The sequence below is a fragment of the Poecile atricapillus genome, chromosome Z, assembly GCF_030490865.1.
Source record: "Poecile atricapillus isolate bPoeAtr1 chromosome Z, bPoeAtr1.hap1, whole genome shotgun sequence".
Taxonomy (NCBI): domain Eukaryota; kingdom Metazoa; phylum Chordata; class Aves; order Passeriformes; family Paridae; genus Poecile; species Poecile atricapillus.
The window spans coordinates 3,754,881-3,778,419 of record NC_081289.1 but is presented as its reverse complement, the minus strand read 5'-3'; the positions used below and the strand labels follow the sequence as shown (position 1 = coordinate 3,778,419).

Here is a 23,539-nt window from a genome sequence, read left to right as displayed (position 1 = left end):
CTTTTTACTTGTAGTGATAGAACAAGGGACAATGGCTTCAAACTGAAAAGGGAGATATTTTGATGAGATATTAGGAAGAAATTCTTTCTTGTGAGGGTGGTGAGGCCCTGGCACAGGTTGCCCAGAGAAGCTGTGGCTGCACTATCCCTGGAAGTGTTCAGGGCCAGGTTGGATGGGGCTTGGAGCACTTTGGGATAGTGGAAGATGTCCTTGACCATGGCATGGGATTAGAACAGAATGGTGTTTAAACCAAACCATTCTATGTTTGGGGACACTTGGGCTGGTTAGACAGGAGCAGCCACCTCCTCCACAACCCCACAGACCTCAGAAGGAGCAGCAAAAGGTAAATTACATCAACTCTGCTCAAGTGAGAAGGAAATAGCTGTGCAACTCCAACCTGGAATAGAGCTATAGTTGTTGGTCGTCTCCACCTCCTGCTCCACATTGTCTAGATTATCTCCCAAAAGCAGACTCTCACCTTCTGAAGTGTCTCCTACATCATCTCTAGCAGCACATGGCTGTGCTCATTTCTGCATTTTTCTCATTTTCCCTTGTATCCATCAGTCTCCTCAGCTGAGGGACTGGAGCTGACTCAGACACTGTGCTGAGTTACTCGAGCAAGGACTAAGGGTTCAAGCATGGAAAAGCCAGTCCATCCACTTCCACAATTCTTTCACATTAGAGAAGGGGAAGTGTCTGCAGAGGAATAACAGCCTGGATCAGCTTCCATGGCTCTGTTACTGGCATGGCACAGCACATGCCCCTGGCTTCCAATATCTGGAAAATGCATTGAGAAGATTTGCAAAATTAATAGTGAGAGTGCTGGGGAATGCAAATAAACACATGCATAAATACTCACATGGGCAGATGGGACACAAGACTGTTCTGTTCCTGCAATTCTCTTTATTCCCTAACTTGATGTCACCTCCTGCTTGCCCTGCTGCTGCAGGTGACAAGGCCCTCTCCTCGATTTTAGATGCAGTCTAAATTTTTAGATTTTTACTTCTAGATTTTTATGTGGTCATACCCTGGGGTGTCTGGGGGTGTGTATTTGCAGGATCCTCTGATATCCTGTGTAGGTTATGCCCCTGTTACCCCCTTCTAAATCATCTAAACATTTCTGCAGAGTGCGTACGGATATGGCTTGGCAGTGTTAAATTTACAGTTGGACCCCATGATCTAAAAAGTGTTTCACCAACCTAAGTGATTCTATGTAGGAATATGAATTTGCATGCATAAAAACCTTGGGGTTTGTTACTTGTATGCCTCTAGATTAATGCACAATGTTTTCAACATTCTGTTTTCTGACTCCTAAAAAGCATAGTTTTTACTCTTAAATTAAGCTCCTGACCTTAACTCTTAAATTAAGATCTTACTCTTAGTTAAGCTCTTGACTTACTTTCCCAGCAAACCTCAAATACAAACCAGTCCATGTAACTCTTTGCTCCAGCACATTCCTTCTATCCTCAGACTCAAACAAAACAAACCCTTCCACTGACACTGAGCTAAACTCATGCAAGTATTCCTCTTGATCTAGACTTCTAAAATGTTTGGAGATGTTCCTGCTGTGGTTTAAATTAGCACAAACCTCTTCAAGTCAATGAACGTTTTCTGATTTACAAGGAGCTGCCTCTTTGACTTCACCTTGACAAGATGGATCTGAAGCTGACTGAAAGTTCCTCATGGAAGAGAAATTCTACATGAATTTCAGAAGGAAAAGACATAATTCCTAAAAGGAATATACACTGCCTCAGCATCACAGTTATTATTTAGCATTCCTATTTCACCAGCACCTTGGTTAAAAACCCTCATGCTAGGATGTGTTCAGACCTGGAGAAGTGAAGATTGCTGCCCCACAGGGCTCAAAGATCCAAATCAAAAGAAGTGGGGGAAGAAAGGCACACCACTGTAATGAAATTACAAAAATAGAGGCATAGTCTTCATACCCAGTGCTAAGTGTAGTGACATTACAAAAAGTCAAGGCCCCGTGCACCTCATGACCTTCCAATTGCAATACAGAGCTGATTCCCCATTACTGAACGTGCAAGGGCATAAGAAATAACATAAATTAGGAGTTTGTGCAGTGACATTTTTAAACATTCACTGACTTTTAGGGGAAGCCCACAATGAATATTAAACAAGCCCCTGCCTTTCCTAGGGTTGGTGGGTAAGACCCGGCTTTCTCAGTTATGTGCAGTGACCTTTCAAAATCATTTTTGTTGCTGCACTATTCCCCTGTTCCCCTGGTTCTGCAGCCTTAAGTACTCTGGGACTTCAAGAGAATTAAGTCTCTTCCATTGTTAATAAATGGAGCCCTGCATTCCCTCACCTGGAAAAGGACTTTTGACAAATGCTGCTGTGCACAGAAGAGTGCTCACAAATTATAAGAGCATTTGAGTGCAAAGCAGAGGCACCAATGTAAGGAATTGCTGGTTTCAATTGTTACATTTAGTGCTACAACACCTTGATGCCTTGCACAACACCCAGATTAAGTCCAAATCTGCAAGGCTGTACTCAAAGATAAAACACAAAGACTTCTTATCACCAAAGTCCCACTTGAGCCTTCAAAATAGATTTCAAGTACAACTGGAGTGCTGCACTCAACTCCTGTGTGGGACACCCTCTATAATACAGTCATTTAATTTCAGGGCATGTTTGAGCTTTTTCTTATGTATCCTGAAGGAAATCATAGGATCAACCTCTTGGGATCAGAAAGCAAGAAACAGATTGTAGTTTTGTTTTTCCTCTCCATCTTTTGTTCCTCCTCTCATTAGTAGGCACTGCTCAGCAGGCTCCCAGCCACCTAATCCTCTCTGAGAGCTCTCTCTAAGAATCAGACAAAGCTGGAGGTAAAAAAAAAGATTCATACACAGATGTGTTTGTCATTGTCTGAAAAGCAAAATGTTCAAATTCACCAGAGACAAAACAGCCTGAGCTGACACCGTGATGACCTATTTTTAATAATAAATGAAAGTTTCAGGACTTGTGTTTGGGGTAAATGTGTGAGGCCTCTAGAGCACAGCTAGAAGATATCCTACAGGAAGGATGCTGTGGGATATTTCCACTCTTCAGGTCCTGACCTTCTCCAGAAAGAGAAGATAATACAGCATCACCATGGCTTTCATTTGTTACCAACATACAACAAGAGCACTGATGGACAGAGAATCATTAAGACTAGGAAATACCCCCAAAACCATTAAGTCCAACTTTCAGTGAAGCAGCCCAGGATTCTTTTCATGCCAGGGGTCCAGAGTACTTGCAGCCAATTATTAGGTTATCCCAAAGTTGCATTTTCATTGCTGTAGTGACAAGGACCATATACAAAGACTGTGATCCAACGCACAGATATCAGTGATCAACCAGCCCTTCTTCCACATCTGTATTGTCACAGAGCAGCTCCCTGAGCAGCCACAAGAGCTCATTTCAGCTGAGCTCAGCTATTTCTGCACTGCACCGAGGGCAGCAGCACCGGCATCCCCAAATCACCCTGAGTGAGGTGATATCCTTTGTGTTCACACCACAGCAGTGTCCCTGCTGTGTGCTGCCCCAAACCCTCACCTCCTGCACAGGAGCTCTTCCTGTGCCTCCCTCACAACCCTTTGCTCTTCCCAAGGCTTTGACAGGGTACTAAAGGTCACCTGCAGCAATAATCTGTCCTTAATTGCGTTTTTCTTTTCTCCCCCTGGTCTCCTAACAGGAGTGTGGAGCTCTAGGTGCTTCTGTCCACACTGCAATACCTCCTGACCACCATGGACATGTGTCACACCAAGCTAAGTTTCAAAGGGGTTGATGGAGTGGCCTTCAGCCATTTCTAGGAAAATAGTAATGAACAGTGAGCACCACAGCCATGAAATGCTTGGAGATGCCCCATGTATTTTTTATCTTTGCTGAAATCCCATTTCTGCTCCAGCTATCGATGCTGCAGACACTTGGGAACCAGGTGGGTTATGATCAATTGGCTGTGGACAGTGACAGAGAGGATCATAGCTTACGTTATCTTCAGGTACCTTCCAAATCTGGAATTGCTCAGGACATTGCCCCAAGCATGTCCCTCTGAGCCTAGCTGAGAACTCTGGAGCATCTACCTCTGAGGGACAGCTCTCCTGGCAGAGTTGGCCTGAGGCCACTTGGTTTTCTGAGGGAAAAACCATCTGACACCACCTTATTTTGCTCGTTTCCATGCTGCTGAAAATTGACTCCAGTTTATCTCTTTCTGTGTCACAAAGCTGAGATCATTGATGGAAAAAGTATCCTGGACACACAGTGTCTTCCAGGGAACTGAGGTTACTGTGGCAAGTCAACATTTGGAGAATTTTATGGCCATAATAGAAGGGACCACAGAATCACAGAATCACAGAAATCACAGAATCACAGAATCACGGAATCAATTAGGTTGTAAAAGACCTCTGAGATCATCAAGTCCAACCTATGAACAAATACCACCAAAAATCACAGAATTAATTAATGCAGAGTCACAGAATTGATTAAAACGTGTGGCAATGATGTGACAATGGTTCCCTTAACCAAACCCTGACATGTTTCCACCAGCCAGCCCTGATGGTAAATGCACTCACATCAGACATTTTCATAGCACCGAGAAAATGTTTTGACCTTTCACCTTAACCACTAAGAGAAAGCAAGCCAGCAAATCCATTCCTCACCCAAAATATTCACCACACAGAGGTCAGGTCTGAAATGTTACTGTCAGCAGCCTCTCTCACCCTGGCTTACGTTAACTCTGCAGCAGAGAGGGACAATTTCTGGGAAACCTTGAAGGAGCATGCAGACCACAATACCAACTGACTAACTCACTATTAGCAAAATTTCACTGGGAAACAACACTGTCTGGCAGCACCTTTGTTTCTTGTGAACAGGGCACTTCACAAGAACTAATAACTGAGCTTGCCTGAAAAACACAGAATTCAAAGAAACACAACAAGCACCCTCACAGATAATTTTTGGCTCTCAGCTGCCTGTAGTGGGTTACAGAGGAGGGGTAAAACTCACAGAAGGGGCAGGGGTTCAGGTGGCTGGTCCCAGCTGAGGGATGGCACTGGTAAAGCAAGCAGAAGGGGCAGATCAAAGCTCATTTTGCAGCACCAAGAAGGTGCCAGCACGGCCTCAGCACACAGAGGGGAAGCGGGATGGGAGTGGAGCAAGGGGCTGCTGACCACCCTGTGTTGAGCTGGGGGAGACAGAATGGGCTGAGTCAGCTTTAGCACCTTCCAAACTCTGTCTCAGTTTCACAGACCCATTTCCTAAACTAATGATGACTTGTCTCAAAGCCTTTCTTGGAAAAAGCACTACTGAGCATAAAGGCCTCTAATGAGTGCCTGATATAATTTTGGTGAAGGGGTCAGTTTGGTACTTACATCTTCATCAGTGCTGTATGCACATCTACCAGATCCTGCTACATCTCCTCAAGTTTTCCCTTGCTAAATCAGCTCTTCCTTTGACTAAATCTTCACCATCTGCAGCAGTTTCCCTCATTCTTTAAGCAGCAGGTGGTGAGGCCCTGGCACAGGGTGCCCAGAGAAGCTGTCCAGGAAGTGTCCAGGGCCAGGCTGGATGGGGCTTGGAGCAACCTGGGATAGTGGAAGGTGTCCCTGTCCATGGCAGGACAGGGAGATCTTTAAGGTCCTTTCCAAACCAAACCATTATGTCATTAACTTATGCCACACCTCAGGAAAGACTCCCCAGTGGGACAGGTCTCCACCTTTCTCCTGTCAGGCCTGACTTGTCAGTTCTCACCACACGCCTTACAGACATGTGCAAGTGCAAAAGACACCTGGAAATAAAATATCCTGGGACTTACAAGGTGGAGATGTGTGCTTGATTACACAAGATCCAGAAATTGCCCTTCTGTGTCCTGAGGCTTTGATTCCTTGTCTGTAAAAGAGGCAAGGCTGATCCTTTTCAGGATCAGTGAGGATAAATGCATGAAAAACTAGGAGATACTAATATAATGTACGTGGAAACCTTTGGTCCTGCCTTAAACATCTTGTTCTCTCTGTCTTTCCCCATCCAGATTATTTGCTGTTAGAAGCTGGTCCCTTTTAGGACCCAGCACAAGGGGTTTTTGTATTGGACACTCAGCACTTCCCAATTCTGAGTGATAAACTGCTTTGATTTACTACAGTGTACAGCCCAGAACCAAAGTTATCATGCAAAACCTCTCACCTCCTCACCATAATATGAGATGGGCAGGCACCTAAGATCTAAATTTACTATCTTATTGTTCTTTCTGGCCAATTATTTCAACTGTGTTTCTGCTGAAATTGTACAGATTAAACAAAAAGAAAAAAATTTTGGATTTGTGGGAAGAGCTTTCAAACCTGCTGTGAGTGCACACACACTACATCAAATGCAAGAGCCCTTACCAGCTTTTAGTTTGAAGGAGGTGACTCCAAGGACCCCTTGTCCCACCTCTGCAAGCATCAGCAGCATCTTCCAGCCATGATATTCATTTTGGATTTCAGTTATGCTGCAGATTCAATCTTGGCACAGACCTCAGTCACGGGAAGACATCATGGTGTGAGTTGTTGGCAGAAAGGGACAAAATTCATGCAGCCAAATCTAAAACTGAAAATTAAAAAAAATAACATAAAATAAAAAATCAGCTTCACAGTTACCTTTTGAGTACCCTCTAGAGGGGTAAGAAGGATAACAAAGATAGTGGAAATCTTGCTGATCTCTTAACCTCTGTGACCTCCCTGGGCAATGCCTTCTACTGATTCCAAATGAAACTAAAAGGTCTTTTAATTAGCAATACAGGGGTTGTATAAATACACAACAAAAAGAACCCAGTGTGACTCAGATGGACTCTCCATCCTTGGAGACATTCAGAGGCTGTCTGGGCACGGTCCTGGGCACTCAGGTCTCTGTGGCCCTGCTTGAGCAAAGAGGTTGGACAAGGTGACTTCCAGAGGTCACTTCCAAGCTCAGCCATTCTGTGACTCTGTTGATTTCTAAACTGATTTTTGTCTGTTGACTTTGCTTCAGATTCCCTGTGTTATTAGTTAATGTCATCAAAAGGGACAGAAATGGTCCTGCAGCCCTCAGACCAGGGACTTTGTCTCCAAGCATGGTCATGAGTAATGTCCAGTCCAGGCTTGGAGTGGCTTTCCATGATCCCCATTTCAGGAAGAATTCTTGAGGAAGAATTATCTGGGGTGGTGTCTCTGCAGGAGTCAGAGGGAGGATGTTGTTTCCACACAAGCAATAGGAGACTGCTCTCCAGGACAAGAGAGGAGCTTTCAATCACAAGTGACTTAGCATTTTTCCAGCAGTTTCAAAGCAGCTCACCTCTCATGCAGGGTCACCTGCAGTGTACCCTCACACACCATGAACCTTGTGGAAATGTGGAGGTTTTCACCCACTCCCACCCCTCCACCTCTCTCCCCCCATCACTCTGATCACTCAGCCCTTCACTTGGCCATTTCCTGTGAAAATGATGCCTCTTACAGGCAAAAGGTAACACCTATTTTTTTTTGTTTTATTTTGTTTTGTTTTGTGTTTTTTTTGTTGGGTGGTTTGGGTTTTTTTTTCATTTTTCAGTTTTGCTTTGCTTGTGTTTCTTACATCCAGGCTGTTGTGCTGCTCTAGCTGAGAGCACGGTGAGGTGATGGGTTGAGTCAGCAAAGTGAGGGAGCCACAGCCTGGAGTGGGGAGGCAGGAGACAGGCAGGAGCAAGGCAGAGTGTGGAAACCAGCAGGTGAAGGTAGGCAGAGGCTTTGTCTCCCTCAACCTGTGCTCTAAAATTAATTTTATACACCTGCTTAAATTGATTATTTTGAGTGCTGCTGACAAACCAGAGTATTGAGCCCAAAATGGCAGATAAAAAGCTTTGAAACTTTATAAAATCACAAATGAGAAAACTTTATGGGCTGGGAAGACAGTTAGCACCATATGTTCAGTTGATCCTTGGCATGAGACTAATAACCTGATGGATTTTTTTAACACCACCAGTGATAGGACCAGCACCACTGTTGATTTACTTGTCTTTATAGCTTGAAAGGGACAACTCATATCTCCAGTCAAGGAGTTCCAAGGAAGCAAAGTCAGGCTGGACGCTGTAGAAAGATTTAATCAATGTTTTCTGGTGAAGCCTGGGTGATGGGCATGGTCACACAGCATTTTGCAAGTGGTTTGATTTGCTCACTGCACTTCCTGTCCTCTTCTGGGCAGGCCAGGGAACCCCTGAGCTGGAATTGTGTAACCTCCAGCTGGGCAGACTTCTCATGGGAACAGGGGGGTTTGGGAAGTGCTGGACCCTCTGTATGATAAAAGGGATGAAGTGACCTCTGTGCTCCTTTCTAAGACATTTTTGTTGTCACTGCTAGAAGAGACTGAAATGCAAAATAAACCTGATGGTAACATGCAGTGCACACTTATGGAAGAAATAGAAACCTTTGAGGGTGAAAAGAAAATAAACCAAAAATACTCTGAAAATAGCTTGACCTGATATATTTTATTCTTTATTTTTCAAACACATTAATTCATTTATTTCAATGAATTCAAAGCCCAGACCAAGAGGAATACTGAATCTGCTTTCACAGCAGTTATTAAATATGTTCCGTTGTTATTCCCCTACTTCCTCCTCTAAATTAACAATAAATTGCAAACAACAACCCTTAAAAAAACAAACAACAGAAACCAAATATTTTGAGAATGAAACTCTTCAGAAAGGCCCACTACCCAGGCGAAATGCTCAATCAGTTTTGGATTTTTTTATTCTACTTTTTTTTTTCTTACTGAAAATGTGGGTGGTTTTCAAATACAGGAAAGAAAACACGATGACTTGTGGTGATATTTTCCACCAGAAAGATGCAGCTTTAAGGGCTTTTGGTTTCCAGATACCTCCACCCACAGGAGTGGCCTTGTCTGTTGTAGAAAGCGACGCCTGATTAGTTTTAAGAGTCAAGTTAAATGACAATAACAATGCACAGCAGTCACTGTGTGTTTCAGTGGAAGTTCTGTGTCAGCTAGGTAATTATCCTGAGTCTGGGTAATTAATATGGCAGCTGCCTCCCAGACCACAGAGCTTTTAAATACGATAAAAAGTTGCCATGGCAAAAAAAAAATAAAAAAAAAAATAAAAAAAAGAAGTGGAAAATCTGTTCTCTCTATCCCTGGTGGACAGGATGGAGCAGAAGATGATCCTGATCATTGCAGGGGGTGTGGACTTGACAGCTTTCAAAGATCCTTTCCAATCCAAACCTTCCTGTGGTTCTGTGTCCCCGTAAGAGGAAATGGGCTTAAATCCCAGCAAGGAAGGTTTAGGTTACACATGAAGGGCAGTGAAGGACAACTTTGGGACAGGCTGTGGCAGGCAGGTGTGGAACTGTCACTAGAGGTCAGGAGTGACAAGATGGGTGAATGCCCCTTCAGGACGGGCTCATGTTGATTTATTTTCCCTTGCAGCAGGCATTTGAATCCTCAGCTTGTCTGGCCAACAGTTTTCCCTAATCTGAGATCTTGTTGCTGCACAGTCAAATGTTTTGCTGGGGGAGGATGCAGGCTCAAACCTTCTTCTGCTAGGCTGGAGGTAAGTGGCCTGGTGCACTGTTTTGTGTGTGACACATGGACAGTAACCCTGAGCCTAAAAGTTTACACATCTGCCAAGTTCCTACAGGCAAAGTGATGCTCACAGAACCACTTGCTGTGTCATGCTCTGCCCCCCAGATCACAGAGTCACAGAATCCTAGGATGGTTTGGGTTGGAAAGGATTTTAAAAATCATCACATTAAAACCCCCTGCCGTGGTCAGGGAAACCTTCCACTAGACCAGGTTACTCAGAGCCCCATCCAACCTGGTGTTCAACACTTCCAGGGATGGGATCTGACCTATGTGAGTGAAGCAATGGGGTCAGAGAATGGGGGACAGACCATGGGGCTGCATCTCAGCTGTGGATGTGTACACCTCCCAAAGCTTGTGCCCAGCCTAAGTGCAGGTGGACATGGTCCTCTAAACACCAGGTTCCTGTGTAAATTTCAGCAACAGCATCAGCAACCAATAGAGCTGAAAGCTTAAGTTTGGGATGGGAATACACAGAGTTTTAATTATCTACAACTCACCTTCAGTTGGGGTGAAAGATCCTATTCTATATACTTTTGGTATCAACAGCCCAGTATAATGGACTCTGATACAGACAGGAAGGATGGATATGTAAGTTAATGGGGTGTGAGCAATTAAAATCCAAAATCATCTGCCTCATGAAACGTCTTTTTCTCTCCTGCCAGTGATAGGAATAGGTACTACAGCCACCTCAAATTGTCCTAGAAAATAGGAAAGAACCACTCTTTGAAAGCAATTAATTTTCCTGGATTTCCAAAATCCCAGCAGCCTTTCCCTTTGCCTTGCGTCCCTTTTCTTTATTTTAATGCATAATTTACATTTTAGAGATCAGCATCAATGGCAAAATAATCACAATAATATTCAAAGTCCATCCCAGCCTGCTCAAAGTGAATATTTACAGGCCCTAAAATTTTTAGACACCTCATTTGGGTGATCTGAAACAAAACAGATCTCAAATCTCACAGAACTGGCAGGTGTCCTGTTCTGTACATTGGCCTTTTAGAGAAACACTGTTTGAGATCCTTCACTGGAGCTGTAGGAGCCACAGAAGGTGGCTGAACATAGTCCCATATTTTCTGTGGGTACACCAGGGAGCTGAAGGACATCTTTAGATCTCCTTGCTGCAGCTGTGATCATACTGATTTGTCTGTCAGCAAAGCCCACAAGTCTCACAGAGCTGGTGTGGCTCTGGAGGATGGGGGGATTTCCCACTGTCTTCTCCAGAATCCCTTGCCATCACATTTCTGGGGTTTCCTTTCCTTCTTATGGCTCCTCTCCCATGTTCCTGGGCCAGCTTCCTGCTCCAGATCCATCCACCCATGACCGCCAGCATCACAGCTTTTCTGAGAGCACAGGAATTGAGAAGATCTCCTAGGAAATATCCTGAGCACAACTCACTTTTGACACCCTGAAAGGAGTGCACCAACCAGGTACCACCCGTCCTTCCGCACAACAACCTGAAGTTTCTAACGCCTGTGTCCGAGAACACAACACAAAGGGAGACAGGAATGAGGAAAGGACTTCTCTGCAGCCATTCCCTCTGCACCCCTCAGCAATCCCGCTGCTGCCAGCCACAACAACGCCTCGCAGCGTGGAAAAAAACCCAGGTTGTCCTATATCATTATTCTGGGAGAGAGTTTCACTGCAGCCGCTGGTTCCCTGCCGGCAGAGCAGGGTCCTGTGCAGGGCGGCCACCACGCCGGGCTCCCGGGATGCGAGAGGCAAACTCGGGAGGACACCGGGGGCGGGGAGGGGGTGGTGCCGAGGAAGAGGAGGAGGAGGAAGAGGCGGCCGGGGCTGCCCCGCTGGTGGCTGCGGACGGCCCGGAGTGCGCTGCTTCCCTGCGGGGGCGGCGGGAGCGCTGAGCCGGGCTGGGCTGGGCTAAACTGAGCTGAGCTGGGCTGGGCTGGGCTGGGCTGGGCTGTGCCGGGCGGAGCTCAGCTGAGCCGAGCTGTGCCGGGCTGAACCGAGCCGAGCTGTGCCGGGCGGAGCTCAGTTGAGCCGGGCTGAACCGAGCCGGGCAGAGCAGAGCCGGGCTGTGCAGGGAGGGACCGGGCTTAAACCAAGCCGAGCTGAACTGAGACGAACCGGACTGAGCCGAGCCGCGCTGCGCGGGCAGCAGGTACCGCCGGCGGAGCGGAGCGGGATGCGGAGGATGCTCGGGGGATGCTCGAGGGATGCGCGGGGGATGCGGAGGATGCTCGGGGGATGCGCGGAGGATGCCCGGAGATGCCCGGGGATGCGCGGGCAGGGCCGGGCAGGGTGTCCCGCTGCAGGGCGGTGTGCCGGGGCCGGGTGGGACCTCCGGAGGGAGAACCTGTGCAGCAGCACCGGGAAAGTTGAGGGCGCTGCTTGGTGCAGTAGGCATTTCACTGTCCCTGAGCGCTCCGCTGCAGCCATCGGCTCTGCTGGTACGGGATTTTAAAGGTGGCAACTTGACGTCTGTCCAGAGAGTTATGTTTTATTATTTTGCCTTTTTCCCCTTAAATAAGAGTCTAAATTACTTTCTGATGTCTCTAGCGAGTGTTTGTGGTTTCACCATCACATTTTCCTGCCTTTAGAAAGAGCGTTGTTTTCTTCATATAACAGAGAAAAGGAGAAAGCGAGAAATACAATGAAAACCGACTACAAACAGTTTTAGTCAACAGAGTGAACAAACTGGGGAAAATAGAGAGGGAAAACCCTTTCTCCTGCTGGGCTCAGTGACGATTTGGAAGTGTTTCATGGTTACAGCACTATGTGATAAGACAGCCAGCCAGAAGTGTAGTTCTAGATGCGATGTTGTATCTTTGGGCTGCAGTTTGTAATGCTCTAGAAACGAGAGCTGCCATAAGTTTGAGAGCAGATTTGGGCAGTTAAAGAGGCATGAACGGCCTCCTTCCCTCCATCAAACTCCGCCGTGTTTGAACTACATTTCCTTTCGGAGGAGGGGGCTCGAAGCCCAGCCTGGCTGAGCTCCCTGCGGGCAGCTTGGACACGAGTGGAGTTAAACTCGTGGGTGTAATCGCATCCTTCCTAATTGCAGCTACAAGACGAGTAACCAACTTCTCGGCTGCACTTTAATCTCCAGGAGTGTGATACTTTTCAGTATCACAGATACTTTTTTTACAAGCCTTTTTTTTTTTTTTTTTTTTCATTTGCACCGATGAAAGAACAGTAGCAAAAAAAAAACTTCAGCAGCTGAAAGCCACTCAATTGAGTCATGCTAACAGGAGATTATTTAGTAGGGTTACTAGGGCAGGAAGAGATAAAGTTTCACTGAACTGGTTATTAAAAAAAAAAAAAAAAAAAGGCGGGGGGAGCAGCAGAACTATTTGCAGTGAAAAGGGCAACGTTCGAACTTTTGTATTCTTGAACAGCCAAGTCCTTGAGGCCCTGCACACGTGTTTGGTTTTTTTTGTATTTCTCATTTTGTCCTTCTTTTTAATTGAAGAAAAAACTTCACATCCCTGTTGAGGCCACCTGGCATTGTGAGTTTCTAGGGAATGAGCTTTAGGAGCAGAGTTGAGGGACCAGCAAGGAGCACCTGCTCCAGGGAGGTTCTTGTCCCACCTGGTTGTGGTGGAGCAGGACTGCATTCATGTGGGAGTATCAGACGGCCTCCTAAGCTGCTGCTTTCCTGGAGTTCACCATGCCTGAACCCCTGACATCAGAGTTGAATCTGTATCCCAGTGTTGTTGCCTCTGTCTCTTTTTTCCTGTCTCGGCTGAGCATGAGACTTTGGTGTCTGCCAGCCTTTACTTGCCAAGTCTCCCTGAGCCCTGCTGGACCTCTCGTTTTCCTCACATGACTCTTTAGCCAAGCCCTGTGTGGACTTGAGGTGAATTTAGCAAATGATTCTTAGCCTATGCAGGGGTTTTGGCCTGGACAGACTCTCTGCCTTAAGATAATGCCACAGCTGCACTGGCACAGGCAATGCAGAGTTTGGTTAGACTTTCCCCTCTCTTTGACATGTATTTTATGATTTTGTTTTTTAATACCCTATTGAAGATTCAGATCTCCCTCTGCCCTGCAGCTCAGCAGCCCCCTGTACCCAGGCTGGTTTTATACTCATGCTGCTACCCCTGGGAAACCCTATCATTTTTTTTCCACCCTGAGGAGAGCTTGTGAGGGTTATTACGCTGCCATGGCGGAGCTAACTTTTTTTTTCTTTCCTGCCTCAAGTGTGTTTTCTTTCAAAGAAAGTCACTCAGAGCTTCTCACAGAAGCAGCACGTGGCTCAGTATCCCATCAGAGGTGGGGAGCTCAAAGGAAAGAGGGAGAGACAAGGAAGGAAGGATGGAGGGAACAAGAGAAGTGGCTTACCTTTCCCAGTATGCCAAGTTTTTATTTTTCTTCCTTGGGATATTTTCCAGTTTAGCCTCTGTTTATCCTTCCACTTTGTTCTGAAGAAAGTGATATGCTGAATATAACTTCTGATGGCAACTCTTTGGTTTCTTCCTGTATTATCTGAGTTTAATTGCAACGAGCTCTGCTGCAGCCTGGGAGGGGGGTGAAGTATGAAGCACCTTCCAGGGCTTTGCCAGGAAGGCTGTTCTGCTCTTGGCTTTTTTAATGCATATGTTTGTGCATCCAAGTTAAAACACTTGGCTGCAAGTTCTGCTGTTGCTTCCCATTTTGCTGAAGCCAGGATTTGTGTAAACAGAGTGTTGTTCTTTGCCTAAGCTTTGAGAAAGTGACTCTTAAAATAGAAAAGGAAGAGAAAGTCAACACAGGAGTATGAACATCCAAAACCTGTATGTGTGAAACCATGGAAAGGATTAATCAGAGCCTTGAGCCTGTAGTTGCAGGTACCAGGAGCTTTGCACAGCTCCCTCCCAGGGTTGCTCATGTGCCTGTTCTCACACAGAAATGTTCCCTGGATCTTGCTGGTGATTGACATCAGAAGCAGCCTGCAAACACTCACTGACAATGTTTCCATCCCGTGCTGTTCTCTGTTTGCCTCCTTGCCTTGCATGCAGCTCCTGGTTGGGAGGAAAACATTGGCAAAGGCAGTCCAAACTGCAAACCCATCTCTGTAGCAAATTGCACAGTGTTTTTATTGTATCATGGCTTGTTTGTGTCAATTTTGTGATTTATCTGCATTGTTGCTTCTTTGTGTTAATACTGTTATTTATCAGGCCTGTTGGAGATTTTTCATCTCTCACCACCAGCCAGATCACATCCAGCAGCAGAGATAATATTTATTAACTGTGGTGGTGACAGTGGAAGGGACCCAAATTACTTTTCAAACCACTCCCAGCTGTCTTAGCAATGGATAGTTCCTCTGGTTTGTATCGTACCTTTTAGTAACACCATTGCTTTGGAGCAGTTTTCTGGAGCAGAGTGATGACATCCCTTTTGGGGATATTTTTGTCTCCACCTATGCGTAAGAACATGTGCTGTGTTTGCTCCTTTGGGGCAGAAATGCTGAGTGGAGTAAGTGTATGGTTTTAAAGGATGTACCCAGGGTGAGATGAAAAGAAACTGGTGCAGCTTTTGTTAAACTGTGCCCCATCTCTGACACCACAGTGCCACGAGTACTGAGGATGCAGGGCTCTATTATCCCTCAAGTGAATTTCTTGATATTTTATCTGAGCCGTAAAGACCCATGAGATGTCCAGGGGGTAGCCCAACATGACTTATTTCTATTAATGCCTTAATTTCATCTTTTAACCCAAAAAAAAACCCCCAAAAAGTAAAAGAGAGAGAATTGATAGAGGGTGGCAGCAGAATTGTCATAGAACCATCGAATCACAAAATGGTTTGGGTTGGAAGGCTTCTTAAAGATTGTTCCAACCCCCCTGCCATGGTCAAGGACACCTTCCACTAGGCCAGGTTGCTCAGATTCTGGCCTAGAACACTTCTAGGAATGGGGAAGGAGATCACACACACTCACATAAAGCTGGAGTGACTTTCCTGAGCCATGCAAGTGTGTCACATCTTTGCCTTGGTATAAGTGAAGCCCCGATTCAGCTTGGTCTTTTAATGACCACAGGATTTTGTAAATAGCAGGTATCAATCCCCAGGGATACTCAGGGACACCACAGCCAGCAGCAGGATGGCTATCACATTCCCATAGAGGCCAAGATTTGGGATCACCTGGTGCCATAAATCCCCAGGAACCGGACTCCAGATTGTGGAGGAAGCAGAAGCTTTACCTCTCTCTTGTTTCAAATCTAAACTTACACATAATTAATTTTTCACCTGGATCCGAGCATTTTCTTCCGAGGAGGTTTTTGATGTGGTCGTTTCACTTTGCTGTGCAGTTTCTGTGTGCTGGTGAGGCTGCTCCGCTTTCTCACCTAAATCAGCAGCAGAAGCCAGGGACAGCTGAGGTGGGAGGAGAACCCGAGTGAGAGGGGAGGCATTTTGGGGCTGACATGTCAGGAACAGAAAGAACAGAAAGAGCAGCTGAGGCTTATGGAGATCTGCTCTGACTTGTGAATGGGATTTGAACAAGGTGGTGCCCTGCTTATCCACAGAGAACAGAGACAAGTGCAGTTGTGGGAGTCACTGTTGCTTGTCTTGAAGGACTGTGCACGTGTTGAGGGCTGATTTTACCCAGGTTTTCCCCTCCCACCCTTACAGTAACATTTGCTATTTATGTTTTGATTTACAGCAGGGGTGAAATAATAAAAAACGTGCATCCTCCAGCTTCCGTTTTCTGCTCCCCTGTCCCTCCTCCCCCTCGTGCCAGGGGAGGGTGTCAGGACAACTACAGCCATTGTTATTAAAACAATTAAAATATTGTTTAAGTAAATAAAATCTCCTGAAAACAGCTTTTCTTCTCCCTGCCCTCTTCCCCACCCCTCCCATCAAAACAAGGTGATTCTCTGCAATGTATTTTGTAATGAAATTGGAGAGGATGGTGCTTTAACCAAATCTCTCCATTAGAAAATTCAATTATACAGCTTCTGTCAGTTTTCCCAGTTCCTAGTCATTAGCATTGTCCTTCTGCCTTATTTATAGACCAGAGTCAAACGCCGTGGAAAGTAAATAAAGGTTTCAGTGCATTTTGATTCAGTCTGTTGTTGGGAGAGCTGTAAACCATCCTGTCCTCAGCTTATTTGTCCCTGTCTGCAATACCTGTGATAGCTCATGGGGGTTTCAATGCAGAAAAAACACCCATAAGCCGATCTCTGAATTAACTCAGCTTCTGGCAGGTGAGACCCCTCCATGTGGGAGCCATCCCCTCTTGTCTCAGAGGCTCCACCTGAACCAGGTTCCCCCCAGCCGTGGGGGAAGGAGGCATTTGAGGTCACCAGGCATTTGACCCATTTCAGTCAGCGGCATGGAGATAATGGAAATTGAAAACCCAGCAGATCTCTTTCTTTCTGCTGTTTGTGAAGGGGCCCAGGGTGAACAGTCCACATGCAAATGTGTATGGAGGGGGTAGGAGAGCTAATTTCTAAAGCTGGGTGTCAGGAATTGGTTTATTTGGGTGAAGAGGAGTGGGAAGGGGCCTTCAGTGTGTCCCATTTTGGGATTGTGAGTGCACCTGGACATCTGGGTGTGTGACCGAGCTTTTCTCTGGCCAGTGGTCTGTGAGGAGGAGCAGCACATTCCCTGGGCTCTGCTGAGCTGGGACAGTGATGCTGAGGTGAAGCAGATATTGTCTGCATGTTCATGATTTAGCTTTTCTCACAGTGTGAAGATGAATTCATGAAGGTTTGCTTAAGCAGCTATATGGTAATATAAAAAAAAAAAAAAAAAAAACCCAAACCAAAAAGTCCCCAAACCCCAGAAACTAAATTAAAAACTAAAACAACAACAAAACATCCCAAAAACCTGATTCTCACCATTTTGGTCTAAAATTAATATTCTGTCTTTTATATTTCATTCTTCATCCCACTGTGTGTCCTCTATCCCTCCCAGGCAGAGAGACAACTAAGGGCAGAAGCACAGATAGAAACTGGTGGACGAATGATAAAGTTGATGTGAGTGGAATGGGAAGATATGGAGAGGTGAAAAGTCTCCCAGGAATTGATCTGGAACTCCCAGGAACTCTGACACTGAGAATAGGACACCAGACTATAAATGGGAAGGGGACTTTCAGCATAACTAGAGCCAGAGATCCTTTATTTAAGTAGAAGTTCAGTTTTAAATTGGATTTGATTGAAGAAGAGGAAGTGATATATCTGAGTTTATGCAAGTAGGTGGCTGGAGTCCGGAGGCAGTGGGAGTGGGAAAGATGTAGAAGGTGGAGTTGGGATGGTGTTGACAGGAGATGGCACAGATGTGGCACCTGAAATTGATGGAAACAACAACAACAACAAATTGGGGGTGATTGTGGTGAAGCCATGGCAGCAAAAATTGATGGAGCAGAGAATGAAGGCAGAAACTGTAGGTCTGCCAGCATCTGCTGTGCAAAAGAAATATTTCTGATTTTAATATATATTTAAGTAATTATATTTAGCAGAATAAACATGAAACTGCAGAGGTGTGTAAAAGACTAAATTATCTGAGATATCCCTGGTGCTGTTCAGTGTAAAATGTGAGCTGGGCCAGGTGCTCGCAGGAGCAGAGGTTACTGCAGACTTCCTGGGAGGATTTCAGGTGAGGAGGAGGCAGCTCAGGCCTGTGGACCAGAGCTGGGTTCATGGTGTTGGGGTGCCTAAAATGAATTACCTGGGTGGTCAGACATTTTTTGCAGTTCCTGTCTGCTGAGCCTGATAAAAAAATGCCAGTGCTGCAGAGGAGTGAGGAGAAAACAGTGATTCTCTTTAAATAGTGGTGCAAGCTCTGGAGAAACATGAGACAATCCTAGATCAAAATTAGTTTCCTAAAATACATAGAATCATGGAATGGTTTGGGTTGGAAGGGACCTTAAAGACCATCTCATTCCAAGCCCCTGCCATGGGCAGGGACACCTTTCACTATCCCAGGTTGCTCCAAGCCCCATCCAGCCTGACCAACATCTCCAAAGTCATTTTGTCACACAGAAATCAGGTGTGCATGTCCAGTGGGGACTCCAGTTATGATCTGTGACTCCTGTGACAAATCTGCCCACTTTTCTGAGCCCTGTGTGGTGACACCAAGCACAGAAGAAGCTTCAGTGCTGACAGATGGCCAGACAGACACCTCAAGGATGAGGTAGACATGGTCTGCTGGGTGACAGAGAGGTGAGTGAAATGCCCTTTTCCAGCCCAACATTTCTGTAATCCAGGGTCCAAATACCCTGAGCAGATTTCTGGATTAAACAAAAACCTTAAATGCCTGCACTGCTGAATTGGGTTCATCACAGCATGAAACTGCACAAGGAAGGATGTTCATAAATCTGCACACCTCTCTGGGACTTTTCTCTTTCTTTTTAATAGAAAGAAAATAAAAAATAGGTGCAGATGCTGGCACTGGCAGGAAGTCAGCACATTAAAAGACGTCCTGGTACAAAGTGGTGAAGTATTTAAGGAACACTCCACCTGTGTCATTAAAAAAAGCACCAAAAAACCCCCAAAAAGACAGAAAGATATCTGTGAACCTGTGCCAAAATCATGCAGAAATAGAGAAATTGCTGTGCTAATGAACAGGAGGCAAAAGGAAAGGATATATTGTAGCTACATCTCAGTTCAGGATATTTTTTATTTTCCTCATTACATTGAAAAGCTCTTGAAAGGATTTTCTGTTTGGTGTTTGTTAATGTTCTGCCACTTCTAGTCTGGTCTGTATTTGTTAGCAGACAATTAAAACCTGAAAATATAGATGAAAAATTATAAACAGGTATAATAGGGATAATTACTTTGAAAACATTTATTTTGAGCTTGTGTGGTCCAGGTGTTACAGAAATGAAGGGATACAGGAAAATGAATTAACCAGAAGTTTTTCAGGAAAATAGAGAAACAACACTGACAAATTGCTCTTAATACATTGGACCCCAAAAATGCACAAAAAAAGGAGAATGTTTTAGAAAGGGGATTTTTCCAACAGTACAAGTCAGAAAGATTGCTTTGCTTCAGAACCACACGTGAAAAAATTCATTAAATGTGAGGAAAAAAGGGATCTGACCTGCCTTCAGGGACAGGACCTGGAGGGGTTTAATCAAAATAAAGATTTGGTGGATCTGCTCTGCTTCTCTTTCCAGTGTGCACAATTAACAAGGATTTCAGCTTTAAAAGCCCTGCCAAGGTAGATAAATTCAACTGTGTGCTGGAAAACAAAAAGGATGCCTGAGATCCTTCTTTTGGTGTAAGAATTTGTCTCCTTGATGAGCAAATTAAAAAGCGCTCAGGGGTGTTCCTGTGCATTGGACCCTTTTTCCTTTTCTAAGCAGATTCCAGAGTGGATGGTTTTGGTGTGGCCCTCACACAGATGTTTTTCAGTCTCTCCAAGCTGTCATCACCATTAGACATGAATGCATCTGCTCCTGGATCAAACCCTAAAATCTGGGTTCTTTTCACTGTACAGCTGAACATCAGTGCTAGGACTGACCTTGGCCACCTTTATGGAGCAGAAACAGCAGTTCCAGGATAGGTTTGGCTTTATCTGAAATACCCTCTTTAGGATGGGAAGATGCACCCCCTACAAATGTTTCTCTCTCTCTACTGGATGTTCTGGGAGCTAGGCTAGCAGTGCACTGCAGTTGTCTCTGTACATTTCTCTGAATCCACCCTTAATCTCTTCACAGGCAGCCAGGCAAGGATTTCCCACTCTTTATCTCAACCAAAGGGCAGTTGCTGCACAACCCCCCCGCCCCCCCCCCCATATCATCATCATCATCATCATCATCATCATCATCATCATCATCATCATCATCATCATCATCATCATCATCATCATCATCATCACTCCTGCTTAGGACAGGCCCCATGTCCCTGCTGGATCAGTCAGAACAGGGGATGGCTGCAGCTGCAAACTTGGCTGGTCAAGCAGAGAAAAGAGGGGTTGCTTTTAGAGAAATCTGCTCTAGAGAGACATCAGGCTTGACAGGGGATGAAAAGCTGAACAAAATCCTTGGGCATAGGCTGTGTTTAGGTCATGTTGAAGGAATTGTTACGTGGAGAGCCAAGGGGATAGCAAAGCACAAATTGGTTTGAAGGCCCAGCTATAAATGTGTCTCTAGAAAGAGAAGTCCATCCTGGAGTCCATGGGTGGATGTAGTGACCAGTGGCATTCCCAGCACCTATTTCCTGCTATTCCCCAGTGGGATGGACACCAACCCTTCTGCAGGTGTAAATCTGTTCACCTGTGTTAACTCCACTGTGGCTTAATCATGTTTAAGATCTGAAAACAGACCTGAGGCTCTGGTCTTGCCTTGTGCACCACAAATGCAACAAAAGAAAACCCCGGTTCAGCAGAGTCCAGACAGAGTTTGCAGGGTATACACAGGAGCTAGGTACTACCGTACACCACTCACTCAAAACACAGCTTCACAAGACATCCCAGAGAGTTTTAAAGAGAAATGCCCATCCCTGTGCCTGGCACTGGTCCTAAAAAAGCCTGCAAGCCTCATTTCCAGAGGGAATGAAATGCTTTGCTCAGGTCTGCCACATCTGTAAGTGGTGGGAAGGGGTTTGTGTGGGAAACACCACCTCTGTTTTGAAATCAAGTGGTTTCAGGAAGTTTTGGGAGGCTCTTCAGTTGCATGGAGTCTGGTATTGTGCCAATCCCATCAGAGACTGCTGGTCCTGGCTTGCCTCACTCTCTCCCTCCTCAGCTTTTGTGAGATGTTGGAGGTGGGGTGGCTGACTACAAAGAGAGGGAAAATCAAAGGGCTCTGCAAATTCCCTTCCTTTTTCTCCTCTGATCCACATCCCTATCAAAAGAAAGTGGGAGAAATGTTGGATGGCACCCAGAGGGGTTCTGAACTTCCTCCTTCATGAGCAGGCTGGTTTGATCTCCTTTGAAATAACAGCTGATAGAGGCACCCAGAATGAGTCAGGGGAGTTATTTAGAACCCCATTCCCTCCTGCTTGGTCTGTGGGATAGGAGGACTCAGGGGGTGGAGAAAGGGTCTTCAGCCATCACTGCTGCTGTTCAATGTTGCTCTTGAAACCTGCAGGAAGGCCTTGAGGTGTGTAATGCTCATGTGCAGATTTCTACCAGCCTTACAAACAGATCTCTGATGGGTCAGAACCTGCCTCGGGGATGCCTTGGAAAGGGGGTGAAAGAAAGTTCATACCCTCCAGCTATAATTTCTGGATCCTTTCCCTCTTAGTGATGCTGATATGGAGATTATGAACTCATTTTGTAAGCAGCTTTGCACGAAAAAAAAAGGAGAGAGAGCTGGAAATATTCCCTTCGACCTCAAGAAAATGACAGTTTGATGACATTAAGAAATCAGCATCTCAAATCCAGAAATATTTCCCTTTTCAGTTGGCCCTTGTTCAGTAAATTGCCATCTTTACTGTGTCATACATGCATCCTTTTTCAGTCAGTGAAAGGCAAAAGCACAAATCCCATCACAGGCAGCTGTGCTCCATCCAGATCTTCTGCTGGCTGGGAGCAGGAGCTCATTTCTTCCTCTCTACTTAACCACAATTGATTAAGGATATTAAGGAGTTTATTACTTCCTAATATCATCTGGAAATGATTTCCATATGTTACATTATTCTCCAGAGTGGGCAGAGCTCCCTTGTGCCAGCAAAGTGGGGTGCAGCATTGCTGAACCCCAATTACGCTGTGTTTAATGTTTCACTGTAGGAGAGGTTGCAGGTGGCCTCTTACAGAAAGCTGCATTTCATCCTTGGTTTTCAGATTCCTCACAGTATCCTTTCCACTGGGAAATTAAGCAGACACTCTCCATATCCAGTGCAGCTGTTTCTGGTGTTAAATTAAACTGCTGCTATTACAGTGAGCCGTGCTGGAGCTGTGTTGTTGCTTAATTGTTTATGGCCGTGGATGCCAGCCAAGTAGCAGTCCTGTAGTGGCAAACACTGGAAATCTGACCTGGAAAACAGATGTTTGGGCCAAAGCCAAGGTGGTTTCAGGAAAGAGTGGGAGAGAAGCAGGAAACCAGTTATCTGTCTGATTTATTGGGCAGGGTAAAGAAATCCACCCCAGAGCAGAGTGCTCACACGAGGCTGGTATGGCAGTAAACTCTGGTTTTAGCAAGCTTGAGCCAGCCTTTGCAAAGCTTAGAAGGGCAGCTGTTGGTATCAGTGCTGACTCTGGCTGTGCCAAACCCACGTGCTTTGCAGCTGGTGAAAAATTCTCACCTGTTTGCTGGAGGCTGCAGAGCATCTCCTGCAATAAACTGGTTTGTGTGAAGTCCCAGCACAAGTCTTTTAGATTTGATACATTGAAGGGATCCATTGAAATTTTAATGGTTTGAGGAATCAGATCAAAACCAGATCTTGCAGTGAAGGTGCTTCCTGTGAACAGATCATCCCCAGATATTCCCACTGGCTCTCAAAGGAGGGGAATCTCACACAGGTGGTTCCAGCTCAGGATCTGAGGGTGCCAATTCCCCTCTGTTCCACTCTCAGGAGTGCAGGTGACTGCCTGACATGGGGATGCAGATGCTGCAGACATCTGGCTCTTGGTGAGATCTATCCCACTATGTCTTCACAAAACCACGGGCTGTGTCAGCTTTGAAGTGACCTCTCTGTGTCCCACTCTTCCATCCAAACAGGGACACTGGGAGCTGCCCTGGATCCTGCCCAGATGGCTTTTGAATATTTCAGGAGTGAAGATTCCACAACATCTCTGGGATACCTGATCAGGAGGTGCTTGATTGCACAGAGCCAAAATGAAGTGTTGCACTGGAGGGGAGGGAGGGAACATCCAGCACTTAAGATGAAGGAAAATTTTAAATGTCACTGCTTGTGGAACTGATCCACAGACCTGAACAGGTGCTTTGAGCACATCCAAGCAGTAATTTTTGGAGCAGTGGTAGGAGTATTTAGCAGGACAAGATGCTTTCACAGTTCTACCTATGTTGTGAATACATTGATTTAATTGAAGTGTGATGAATTTCAACTCAGACATTTAGTCCTGATTTTATTACTTTAGCACCTGAGTCGATAGTGTCACCACATTTTATTGC

The 23,539-nt window shown here is 45.5% G+C and overlaps 1 protein-coding gene across 1 annotated transcript in view; it reads left to right on the top strand.

Moving 5' to 3' along the window:
- The first annotated feature begins 11,565 nt into the window (after positions 1 to 11,565).
- Positions 11,566 to 23,539, top strand: part of LOC131573170 (protein kinase C theta type-like) — a 53,470-nt gene continuing 41,496 nt past the window's right edge. Inside the window, exon 1 of the mRNA XM_058826868.1 lies at positions 11,566 to 11,698. The gene's annotated coding sequence lies outside the window, so the exon portion shown is untranslated. The remainder of the gene's footprint in view (positions 11,699 to 23,539) is intronic.